General features: G+C 48.2%; 1 long non-coding RNA gene across 1 annotated transcript in view; it reads left to right on the top strand.

Annotated features, from left to right (window-relative positions):
• The window catches only part of LOC144164964 (uncharacterized), a 49,143-nt gene that overhangs the window by 11,691 nt on the left and 24,193 nt on the right, over window positions 1-13,259 (top strand). The window contains exon 2 of the long non-coding RNA XR_013321277.1: window positions 12,240-12,294. This is a non-coding gene — a long non-coding RNA (uncharacterized LOC144164964). The remainder of the gene's footprint in view (window positions 1-12,239; window positions 12,295-13,259) is intronic.

The following is a 13,259-nucleotide window of genomic DNA, read 5'->3' as shown; positions in this document are numbered from 1 at the left end:
ATTAAAATTATTTTAATCTAGAGTTGCTTGGTCTTCAATACAATGCACATACCTCGTTCACACTGGAAATACTTTGATGTACAAACTAAAAAGACTAAAAATATTGGCTTGAAATTGTCAGTTTCTCTGGCAACATTCGGCGTACAGCTTGCTTTCCGTGCGACTGTTAATGATATCTGTCTTGTTCAAAATATGCTTTTAGGCATCCCACAAATTGGACGCAAGCGGTTAGGTAACAGGGTGCTGATAAGGTAATTAGCATGGGTATATAACCCTCGTTTTTTGCAATTTGCCTTTACGTATACAAGATGCCACCAAATTTACCTGGTCAGCTTATCGTACATATTGCTACGTACCCCCCGGAACATTTCACCTAGCATTGGACTGGACCACCAGGTGGTCAATCCATCGTACACTTCACCCATGGCTATGTGCCTCATCAGTGGGCGCGTACAGCAAGCCGAGAGACGAAGAAGAGATCGAGCAGAAACGGACTGGCACGAGCTGCATCGGATTCCTTGGCTTTGGTCTCTTGGCCTTCAGCTGTAATTATCTGTAAATAGACAGCTTATTCGCATCTGCCTCGTAACATCTTTTTGCTGGAGGTTGCGGACTTCCCTTCCTGTGCCTGTCACCAGCGCAGCTACACCCTACCACGGAGCTTCGGAGTGGGCGACACATTCGTCGACGAACGATGACTCCGCCCCCCGAGACGTGACCTACCGCGCCAGTCATCATCGTTTTCGAGCCCCGTGACCCAGGGTTTTTTTTACCGGTGAGGATGGTGCCGACGTGGAAGAATGGATCCGCATGTTTGAACGTGCAAGCGCCCATAACAGGTGGCATGACACAATCATGCTGGCTAATCTGCCTTATCTTCTGAGAAAAACGGCTAATACCGGGTTTGAGACAAATGAGCACACATTGACCAGCTGGGACGCGTGCAAAGCGATGTTGCGCGAAGTATTCGGTCGACCCGTCGAACTCCAGCTCGCCACAAAGCAACAGCTCGCACCCCGTGCCCAGTCGACAACCGAATCCTACATCACGTACATACAATATGTTTTGGGCCTCTGTTCAAAGGTAGGTTCGCAAATGTCCGAAGCCGATAAGGTTGGCCACGTACTCCAAAGCATTGCAGATGACGCCTTCCATCTGATGATCTGTAAGGATTGCACTACCGTTGATGCCATCCTTAAGGAATGCCGACGGTTTGAGGAGGCAAAACTTCGTCGCATTACCTACCAGTTTGCTCGACTGCCTCACATGGCGGCCACTTCGTCTTGTCAATATGTAACGCTGCCACCCCGCACACCACTGGCGCCAAACGCGGCGGCTCAGACTGAGAGCCTGACCAAAATAGTGCGCCGGGAGATCGATGCTATGACCCCAGTCGCTGCTTCTCCTTACACCAATGACCGGACCGCCCCCACGATTTCCCTCATTCAAGCCGTCATTAGAGACGAGACCGCCGCCCTGGGCCTTCAATCGGTTTGTGCCTTGGGACGCTACGATCCCTGCGACGGGGTCCGCAGGGATCGTAGTGATGTCCCGCCGCGCTACGATGTTCCACCACGGTTCCGACGGCGCAGCCCTGGCGATTGGAGGACAGCCGATGACCGTCCCATTTGTTTCAACTGCTATCGCGTTGGCCATGTCGCCCGTTACTGCAGTAGCAGCTGGTCGTCAACTCCACGTCCACGGTTCTTCGACAACCGATACTCCGACTACGACCCTCGACGATTTCCTGCCGGTCCTCAGCAGCCCTTCGCAGGCGATAACCCAAGACGCAACAGCACTAGCCGCTCGCCGTCACTTCAGCGTCGCCAGTCGCGTTCGCCGCAGCCCCGCCTCCAAACCCCGCCGCCTACTTTCTCGACCTCTATCTCGGAATACTAGCCAGTGCAGCTCCCGGAGGTGATGCTGCAATAATGACCCGGCCTGAAAATCCTCTGTTGACTACGATTACGAAACCCAATTTGATAGACGTTCACGTTGACGGTGTTCGTGTTAGCGCGCTAGTCGACACAGGCGCCAATATTTCGGTAATGAGTTCGAACCTTCGCCGCACTCCTCGCAAAGTTATGACGCCTGCTGTATGCCGCACCGTACGAGTCGCCGACGGAGGAACGACCACCGTAGCCGGAATGTGCACCGCCCGCGTGGTAATTGCCGGAAAAGACGTCCCTGTCTTGTTCACAGTCTTTGACGCATGCCCTTACGACATTATAATCGGACTAGACTTTCGGACTGACCACGCCGCCCTTATTGATTGCGCCGCGGGGGTTTTACGTCTTGAGCTGCCAACTATGCGCCTTGATGAGCCCAAGCCTGTTTACCGGCTTTGCTGCACCGAGCATGCTCAATTAATACCGAAGACCATAAACTACGTACCTTTATCGTCGCGCCCGCCAGTCCCAGATGGTGAATACCTCGTCTCTCCCGTCACCGATGTACTCCTCGAACGTAACGTGACTCTTCCTTACACAGTTGTGAAGGTCGAGACGAACGAAATAGGCCTCCCATTTTTGAACTTCGGTTTCTCCAGCCAAGTTCTTCCCCGGGGAATGTCGCTGGCTACATTCATTCCCCTGGGCGAATGCGAGCTTTCTGCTGTTACCACTGACGCCTCTGACGGTGAACGGGACGGCCAACAGGACATTTCACCGACTACCAGTGATTTTAGGAAAATGATATCGTCGGACCTTCCACATCCGCAAGCCCATGAGCTGCAGTGTCTTTTAGCGTCCTATCGGGATATTTTCGACTTGGACAACCGTCCTTTGGGCCAGACGTCTAGTGTGACACATCGAATTAACACTGGTGACGGGACCCCTATTCGCCACCGTCCATATCGTGTGTCCCACGCCGAACGTACCGTCATTATGCAGGAAGTAGAGATGTCGAAAAAAGATGTTACTGAGCCATCTTCGAGTCCATGGGCGTAACCAGTCGTATTGGTTAAAAAGAAAGATGGCTCATGGCGATTTTATGTCGATTACAGACATTTGAACCAAAATAACCAAAAAGGACGTTTACCCACCTTTTCGCATTGACGACCCCCTCGATTGCCTGCATGGCACGTCGTATTTCTCGTCCATTGGCCTTAGATCCGGATACTGGCAAATCGCAGTCGACGCCATGGACCGAGAAAAGATCGCTTTTGTGACACCAGATGGACTGTACCAATTTAAGGTCATGTCGTTTGGTCTGTGCAATGCGCCAGCCACAATCGAAAGAATGATGGACTCGCTTCTTCATGGATTTGAATGGACGACATGCCTATGCTATCTGGACGACGTTATCGTCTTTTCTCCCACCTTTGAGACCCACCTACCTCGCCTTTATGACGTCCTGGCAGTTTTTCGCAGAGCTGGACTTCAGCTCAATTTCTTCAAAATGCGACTTCAGGTGCCGTCAAATCAAGATCCTTGGGCACCTCGTCGACACTACCGTAGTTCAACCTGATCCAGACAAATTCCGCATGGTAAATGAATTTCCTGTTCCGCGATCGGTGAAAGACGTTCGCAGCTTTGTAGGGCTCTTCTCCTACTTTCGCCGCTTCGTCAAGAACGTCGCTGCAATTGCCAGACCACTCACTGATTTGCTTAGGCACGATACCCTGTTTTCTTGGGGCCCTGATCAAGCTGCCGCTTATTCAACCCTCGTCGACCGTCTCACAAATCCACCTATTCTGGCGCTCTTTGACGGTTCCGCTCCGACCGAAGTCTACACAGACGCGAGTGGCCACGGCATCGGTGCGTACTGGTTCAGACCACGCTGGCCTTGAACGAGTAATAGCGTACGCAGTCGCCTTTTCTCACCTTCCGAGCGAAACTATTCAATTACCGAACGGGCATTTCTGGCTCTTGTATGGGCCAGACCGTCATTGACCGCCTCACTAACATCCCATCAGACCCTGCATTAAACGCATTTTTGCTCCGTGACGGCTTACTATTCCGCCGCAACTTTCCCGCAGATGGCCCTGCCGAGCTTCTCGTTGTGCCTGAGCACCTCCGGCCTGACATCCTTCACCAGCTGCACGACGAACCGACGGCGGGCCACCTTGGCATCGCTCGAACTTATAACCATGTGCGTAAGCGCTATTATTGGCCTGCACTTTACCGCTCAGTCTGCCGCTACGTCACGGCGTGTGACCTGTGCCAGCGCCGGAAACGCCCTTCCTTGTGCCCAGCCGGACCGCTCCAATCCATAGAGATTCCTTCCGAACCTTTCTTTCGTGTGGGTTTGGACCTACTCTGTCCTTTTCCTCTGTCTCGTTCAGGAAAACGCTGCATTGCTGTCGCGACCGATTATGCGACCCGCTACGCTATTACACGTGCCCTTCCCACCAGTTGTGCCACAGACATTGCTGATTTCCTGCTTCAAGACGTTATCCTACACCACCGTGCTCCTCGTCAGCTCCTCACCGATCGTGGCCGGTTCTTCCTGTCTCGGGTTGTTGACGACCTCCTCCGCTCTTGTCGCACAAAGCACAAGCTAACCACCGCCTACCATCCTCAGACTAATGGATTGACTGAAAGATTGAACAAGACCATCACCGACATGCTCGCAATGTACATCTCCGCGGATCATCTGGATTGGGACTTCAATTTGCCATTTGTTACGTTCGCGTATAACTCATCCCGCCATGACACCACCGGCTATTCTCCATTCTTTCTTCTCTACGGCCGCGAACCCACTCTTCCAATGGATACCCTCCTTCCTGATGCGACACCTCTAGCTACAGAAAATGCTCGTGACGCTGTCGCTCACGCTGATGTGGCCCGCCAGGTTGCCCGTGCCAAGCTCTTGGCTTCCCAGTCCACTCAGAAGCACCGCTATGACCAGCAACATCGCACCGCCCATTTTACGCCCGGCTCCTTGGTCCTGGTCAGTACGCCATGCCGCCGAATTGGACTTTCCGAAAAACTGCAGCCTCGCTTCAAAGGCCCCCATCGCATTAGGCGCATGGTCACACCGGTAACCTACGAAATTGTTCCTGTTGCTTCGTCTTCAAGGTCCCTAGACCCTGCAGCTCAACTAGTCCATGTCGGCCGCCTCAAGCCCTATTTCTTAACGACCCCACCTGCTCCCTGAGCCTGATTTCAAATGTGCACCGAGAGGGTGCTTACCCTGCCGGAGGGGGGTCATGCTTAGGCACGGAACATTTCACATAGCATTGGACTGGACCACCAGGTGGTCAATCCATCGTACACCTCACCTATGGGTATGTGCCTCATCAGTGGGCGCGTACAGCAAGCCGAGAGACGAAGAAGAGATCGAGCAGAAACGGAGTGGCATGAGCTGCATTGGATTCCTTGGCTTTAGTCTCTTGGCCTTCAGCTGTAATTATCTATAATAGACAGCTTATTCGCATCTGCCTCGTGACAATATAAGGCCGCCAGCAATGCATTTTGTTTGTTTATTTATGGTTTGTGTTTACTACCGGGCTGCACCCGGCTGTGTTATGTGTCCCAATCGAAGGGCATGTTCCATTCTTTATCGTTATGCCGCAAGGGTTATCCCCTTCGGATAAGGAGAGCGTTTCGCCCTAACGACACTGGCCTGGAATATTGTTCTTCGATCTCCAATGTTCTGTATGCGAATGTACGGTTCAACAAACACTCGCGCCGAAAGATAAAAGCTTCTAGAGCAGACACGTCAGTATTTGACTCACGAACGCTCGCTTGCGCACGTCACTTTGTTGAATGCTGCTTCGCCGCCTGTGTATACTTTGAGTTGTTAGACGAGCACAAGTTTTCTCCAAGAAACTTGTTTACCTTTGACTACAGCACCGTCTTGGGCTTTGTGACAATAGCACGACAATAGCACGACCCCCTGAAGCCTAAAACCAGACGCCGAGGAAGAAGGACGAATGAAGAATCCAAACAAACATCCGCTGTGCTACCACTGCGGAAAGGCCACCCATATCTACCGTCGCTGCCCCTACAAGAGGCTCGGTGTGCGAAGGTTCCCCTTTGACGCAACCCGCCCCCGACACGGCCAGCACCTAAAATGTCCCTCACGCGCAGTGGACCAGCCCGTTGGAACCGTTCGCCGTCGCCCTACCTGTGCTAGATGCCGAACCACTGTAGCAATGCCAAGTGCGCAAATGGAATTTCCCCCACCCCACGCGGGGGAAACTAAAAGCAGCACCATCTCGAGGTGAAGGTACACAACGGCGGAAGAACGAAAAACCTCCAACGACGCAAGCGCGCGCCGAACACCGTGATACACGACATGCTCTCAGCCAGACAACTCGATCGGACCCTGACATCACTCCCGAACACGACGACAGCCAATCGGCGCGACGCGTACCCGATATTTCAAACCCTGCCGCTGAGAAGACTGCGATAACGACGACGCATAGTGCTCAACCGCGAAGACGCACAAGCCGAATACGACATCCCGACGCCCCGGAACTCGAGGAAGCCGGCGTCCGAGGTCCAGTTGTCCATCGACGCCTCTTATGTAGCCGCCCTCACAGACACGGCAACGGACTACTCGGCGATGATAGGATCATTTGCATCTAAGCTGAAGAAAGTTACGACCAGATGGGACGGTCCGCACATACGCACAGCAGGAGGCCATTTTTGATTGCTAAGTGGAACGTGCGCATCACGCGTCTCCATAGACGGCATGGCTACCCTGCTGCGTTCGTTATTTCGCCTAACTGCTCCTGTGACGTCATTCTTGGAATGGACTTTTTGACAGACAACGGTGCTATATTCGATCTGCCGATGTAGACGATAACTTTTTCCCCGATCACTCTATGACACCGGAACGTAACCCCGAACACAGGCGCTGCCAAATGATCGCGGATGATCATGTCAACCTACCACCTCGCGCAAGCTTGATGATTACGATCTACTGTGAAGATGCTGCTCCAGGCGTCCACGCCATCGTAGAGAGTGACCAAAGGCTGCTTCTTGACCACCGTACCAGCATTTAAACAAGAGAACTGCAATTTCGTTCCTAGAAGAAACGCAAGAAGCAAGTGACGTGATCGCGGACGCCGACTTTCAACGCGCATCTGAAGATACCCTCAAGCTTCCGTTACCGTTCGAAGTGAACCCGGCGCTGCCCCAAGAGAAACGAAACACACTATTAACTTTGCTGCGTCACTAAAACGAGTGTTTATAGTCGAACGCAAAATTACGTCAGACACCCCTAGCGAAGCACCGAATTATCACCGAAGAGGGAGCCCCACCTACCCGACAGTCACCGTACGGAGTGTCATCGCAGGAGTGGGGAGCAATCCGGACACAAGTTGAAGACATGCTCAGCGGCGACATTATAAAACCGTTGAAAAGCCCCTCGGCTGCGGCGGTCGTACTGGGGAAGAAAAAAGACGGCACATTAAGGTTTTGCGTACACTACCGGTGACTGAACGAAATCACCAAAAAGGACGTGTATCACCTGCATCGCATTGATGACAACTTCGACGACCTCTGCCACTCGAAGTACTTCTCACCGATGGATCTAAAGACAGGCTACTGGCAATTAGTAGTGAACGAAAGAGACTCAGAGAACACTGCATTGGTAACCCAGGATAGCCATTACGAGTTCAAGGTGGTGCCGCTCAGGCTGTGCCCGGAACCACCAACCTTTCAAAGAGTCATGGACACCGTGCTCGCTGGTCTGAAGTGGCACACCTGCCTCGTATAACTCGACTACGTTGTCGTATTCGCCCGATATTTCGACGAACACCTTGCAAGATTGCAGAGTGTACTCGAGGCTATTTGCACGTCCGGGATACTACTGAAGCCACCAAAGTGCCGCTTTGTGTACGAGGAACTGATTTTTTGCGGCCTTCTCTTCAACGACGTGGGAGTCCTGCCTGCCCCAGTGAAGACTTCAGCCATAGCGAACTTTCCAAGGCCGTCCGAAGGGCGTGCGAATATTTCCCGGACTGTGTGTATACTACCGGCGCTTTGTCGCAAATTTCGCACGCATTGCAGAGCCACTAACGCGTTTGACGAAACATACCACTCCTTTCAGCTGGAAAAAAGCCGAAGATAAAGCATTCTGCGAGCTACAAAAACCAATGCAAAACCCGCCCATGCTCGCTCATTTTAATGTAGGCACCGAAACAGAGATGCCCACGAACGCTAGTTGTGTAGGGTTGGGTGCTGTTTTCGTCCAAAAGCAAGGCGGTTGCGTAAACGTAATCGCCTTTGTCAACCGTTGTCTGCCGAAGGAAGAGGAAATATAATGTTATGGGAGCACAAGGGGAGCTGTTAGGGGAGTGCAAGTTCGCTCCAAACTACTTCTTTTCCTTAAAGACAACAGTGTCATCCTTGGCTTCATGACAATATTGTTTGCATGCTGCAACCCAATTCTCCCTCCTGCCCTGACTAAAACGCAGTTTTTATCCTTAAACAATAAAATAACAAAAATGAGCGCCATACCACCCTGCGAAGGTTGATGTCCAGTGCAGCTGTGGTAAAGAACTGCACACCCTCATTTAGCAGCGTAGGAAATGTTGCTCATTGTCTCGGTGGACATGTGGCTTGCACTGGGTTGTCTGGCGGTAAATGGTGACTTCTGACCAATGCGTTCCGGCTCCGAGTCATGGGCGAGAATTGCTACGTCCTGCCGAGCCTGAAGCAGGCCGTCGAATGGCGTCAACTCCTCTCGCATTTCGAGTGGCAGCCGTAGAGGTAACCCTAAACAGAACCAATAATAAATTCACTGAGGCCTGATCAACCACTATGGTTTTTATGCTTGTCCTGTGGTTTTCTCTTAACAAAACCAAAGAGCTATATGCTGCACGCCTGATTAGCCTGACGCGTGGGCTCGGCGTCTTGGGCGAAAACTTGGGAATCCTGCCGGTACTTTTTGTTTACGGCACTAACTTTTTCCACCAACGAGAGGTTGACACCTTCACTGTAAGAATATTCTACGCTTTGAAAAAAAAGTAAAATTAACTGGGACAGCCTAGAAGTTCCCCCACAAAAAAAGTTCCCGCACAGACAGACGATTACGATGTCTTCAATGATTGCATTAAAAGCAAAAGGCAAATGTTTATGAGAGGTATTTGTACAAAGAAAATTGGTTATTTGGAGCATTTTTATGCTAGGTAGTAAGTGTAATATAGTTGGAGTAATATATTGTTTGTTTTGTATTTTAGAACTGAGGGTGAACCTAGCTACAGTTAAGCTTGCACTAACCCATGGTATAAAACCCGAACTCTTTCTTTTGCAGCATGTTCTTTTTCAAAAAACACATATTGTTTCTTCATTTCTTCTTTGACGCTTTTGGAGCAGTTGAAAACACAAAATGCTGCCCCAGCAGTACTGACTGCTTCAGCAGTTTTTTTCTTTTTTCCTTGCTTGCAAACATTGAACTTATGGTACTACACTAGTGGCGACGTACTCAAACCTATTTACAATCTACAGACGTTTTAAGCATCCTATGCACAGACACCTTCTGAAAAACGGCATTGAACACTTTCCAACGCTTTACAAAAGCAAGGACAGCCCACAAAATTTCTAGGCATGTAGTGAACGTACTACGATCTAACAAAATTTATTATACGTTTAGCATTTCTTTACGTGTCATTACTTTATGTGATTTTAATATTCTATTCATATAGTGTTTATTTATGAACCGCATTATTCCATGTCAGGGCATATTACAGTTGATAGCACACAGCTAAACATTGTCCCAACAAAAACAAAAATGAACACGACACATGTAAAAATAAAACTATGAAGCAGTCATTCTATCGGGATACTTTCAAAAAGAGTCCTGCAAGTTGCAAGTATGTTATTCAACATTGAAAAGGTGCAAAGCCACATTTTCAAAACCATACAATTTGAACAGTGTAATTCTGTTCTAGGCACAAGTAACAACTTGATCAAACATCGACACCTGCACCGTGGGTGTCTCAAGTCGGCCCCTGCGATAGGCACTCATTTGCGCCGAAAACCGCTTTGCCGATAAACAAAATGAACATCATTGTTTCTATCTCCAAATTTATTCTGAAAAACAATGTTGATGTAAAACAATTTTTGCTTTCGTTTAGAAAAGCTCAGTTTTATCACAAGAAATTATAATGGATAAAATGGGTCTGTTTACAGCGAGACCATTTCTGTTGCTTGCGTAAGGCCGTTTTCATATCCACCCGAAAATTTCATTTCTAAACTTTTTAAAGAATTCTACAGTGCAATGCATATCTCTTCTAGTTTGATGTAGCGACCTCGACTCATCAGTTTTCTTGGAAAAACTTCGGAGCAGTTGCTTATTGCTCAATATATTGCGATAACAGAAGCTAGCGGGAACAATGATGTAAGAAAAATTCCCATTGGTAGATTGGTTTCGTAGGTAGGAAATAGTTAAACAGGGGTTCATTATGCCCCAATAATATTTTACAATATTTGCGAAGTCTCTCTCAAATAGAAGATTGTGGTAGTTCTTGAACTTTCAGCATTCATTGGTATACATTATTTAGAATTACGAAGAATTCAGAGAACAGTCAACACTATTCGCTTTTGTACCATTTCAGGATACCCACACCGAATAAAAATCATTGACACTCCGGTTCCTTCACAGATAAAACTTTGAGTGAACCATAAACAAAGTAATATGTTACGTTTACGTATTATTCGACGTTTTCGTTGCCCGTAAAAGTTGTCCAGGAATATGTCTTGATAAACAGTTTAAACACTTCTGCTCTTTGTACCGAAAAACCAATCTGCAGGAATAGTTTCCACTATACCCACAGCCTTGATTATACATAAATCTCGGGGTCTCTGCTGAGAAAATACTTTTATGGCGACCTTAAAAACCAAACCACAATTATTTTAAAGAAAAGGTAATGGTATTTTATTGTTTATAAACAGAACGTAGTTCTTCAGTGGACCATAATAGAGCGATAAAGTCAGTGAGGCTACCATCATAATGTAGGCTGTAATTATTCTCGTTTTATTAAAACTAAACGGGAAACGTACTCATTGGAAAAGCAATAAGCATTTATAGAATGACCTGATACCAGTAGTTAGAAATAGATATTCGGATTTGAGAAGATGTTTATAATAAGAAATATTTGCGCTTACGCATGTGCGGAATCATTGCGGAAACGTTTGGTGACATATACTACTAACCCCTGCATGGTTGAATGCCACAATTCAATGTTTGTATTTACACCTCTAGTTTTCATTGCCGCCCTTCTTGGCTGTTCTCGCGCAGCTTACAAAACTAGGTCTTTCTGTGTGCTCCAATAAATTGAAGAAAAACTGCACAGACTTAACGTGTTTTTGAAGTGCGCACGTTCTGTAGTGTCCGGCGTTGGAAAACAACCTGCCGCTATTATCGCACGGCGCCACCAAAATGACACGTCGTAGAAACATGTTTTGCGTTTTTCTTAGACGTGTTAATACTTTGCTGTGTGCGTCTGTAACTTTAATCACCAAACGAGAAACGAACGACACAGGAAAACATTTATTGACCGGGGACAGTCTTTCATAAACAATACAGTAAGTGCATACAAAAAAAATGTCCTCGCGTTTCAAGCTCGTGGTCGATTCATAGGAATGGTGTATCCTAAACGCGCAGTAAACGTCTTCCTAGTTGATGTAGTTATCAAGCGTTTTTCGTACGTCGTGTAAGTTAAAGGGAGTTAACCCCAGCCGTCGTTGCCACCAGCCAGTTGTGTGTAGCCGTGGGTGCATTCTGAAACTGTCATCAGTGTGAAGCAGGAGCCTTCCAGGAGCTTAGATGGTTCTTGTTCCGTAATCCCTAACCGCCGACGGTGCGTTGACACCGTGTCCCACTGCTAAATCGGTGCCCGAAACTACTGTTCGGCGTACTGAAGCAGACTAAGGCCCGTCCGGCCGCCAGTGATTGAGAGCGGATTCTCCATTCAGCAGTGCGGCCTGGTCCTCCATGTTTCTTTCTTTTTCCTCCCCTTGTTCACCTGCCTTGTAGTATGCCCATTGTGGGAATTGGCACTTGTTGCTTCTGGGGTTTTCTTCGTCTCCTTCGTCTCGTTCGGGTTTTCTTCGTCTGAGTTGCTTCCATGTATCCCGTACTTCGGACGGGGTTCCGCGCGACACCGTGTATGACTATGGTATTTTGTGATTGACCTTCTGGAAATGGTAAAAGAAGCAAAGATGCACATTCCAGTTGCAGATATTGTATGTGCGCCCTGGGTAGTTTGTTGAAAACTTTCTGTGGTCATTGATTTGTACAAGGAAGGATTGCTAAATAAAAGTATTTTTTTAATTTTACAGGCAGTCAAGAAATATTACCCAACCAAGGAACGCCTCAATCAGTTGTTTAGATGAAGTAAGTATAGTGCATTTGTCTCTGCGTCCAATTCACTGTGTGAGATTGTATTTGTTGCCGTCCGACGGCAAAAGTGCTAAAGTGCCGTCCGACGGCACTCTAGCTGATCGCTGCAGGAATGGCTAGAGTGCCGTCCGGCGACATAAAATATACAAGATTAGTCAAGCTCCGGCCTAAGCGTCTGTGATTTTAGTGTAGACAATTCGTCTTAGCTTCGTAACCCCCATGGTCAGAGGTGCGATACTGGCTCGGCCACAGTTGTTTTTTTTTCTTTTTAATTGAAATAAACGATAAATAACTCCCTCACCAGAGCAGGATTGGCCACCCTGGTGTAGTAACGGCGGTCAGACCTGTGACGCAGCAGAGGGTGCTAAGAATCCCTGGATGCGGACAGGCCGCCAATGGAATAAAGTTAGATGGGCAGATGAGATCAAGAAGTTTGCGGGGATAAATTGGTCACAGTTGGCACAGGACCGAGATAATTGGAGAATAATGGGAGAGGCCTTTGCCCTGCAGTGGGCGTAGATAGGCTGGTGGTGATAAATAACTATAGAACTATAAGGCTTACGTTAGTTTTGGTGTTTTGAATAATTTCTTTGTGTGCGTTAGGTCATATTATTTTATGTTAAGGTAAGGATGTCTACCTTTACGTTATCTAAGCGATGTAGTGCCAGACGTGGCCCTTTGGTTATAAAACACCGATGAACGTCGATATAGTGGACTGCTCATATTGCCGTCGGGCGGCATTCTAGGCATTTTGTTTGTTATTATCTCGAAGATTTTTCTAAAACTTTTGTGTATTTTTAAACTTTTCTTTACCCGATGGGTGTCAGAATTAAGATCATCAAATATTTCAGACTAGGAGTTAGTAAAAAAGCAAACTTGCTCAGGAGAATAAACATATAACGGTGGCTTGAACAAAGCAAGGAAGATAGCACGATAAAAAGTCGAGCATTTCCCAAGTA

This window comes from Haemaphysalis longicornis, unplaced genomic scaffold, assembly GCF_048455015.1.
Source record: "Haemaphysalis longicornis isolate Haplotype H1 unplaced genomic scaffold, Haemaphysalis longicornis Haplotype H1 scaffold_14, whole genome shotgun sequence".
In the NCBI taxonomy this organism is placed as follows: Eukaryota; Metazoa; Arthropoda; class Arachnida; order Ixodida; family Ixodidae; genus Haemaphysalis; species Haemaphysalis longicornis.
This window is presented reverse-complemented; position numbering and strand designations above follow the sequence as displayed.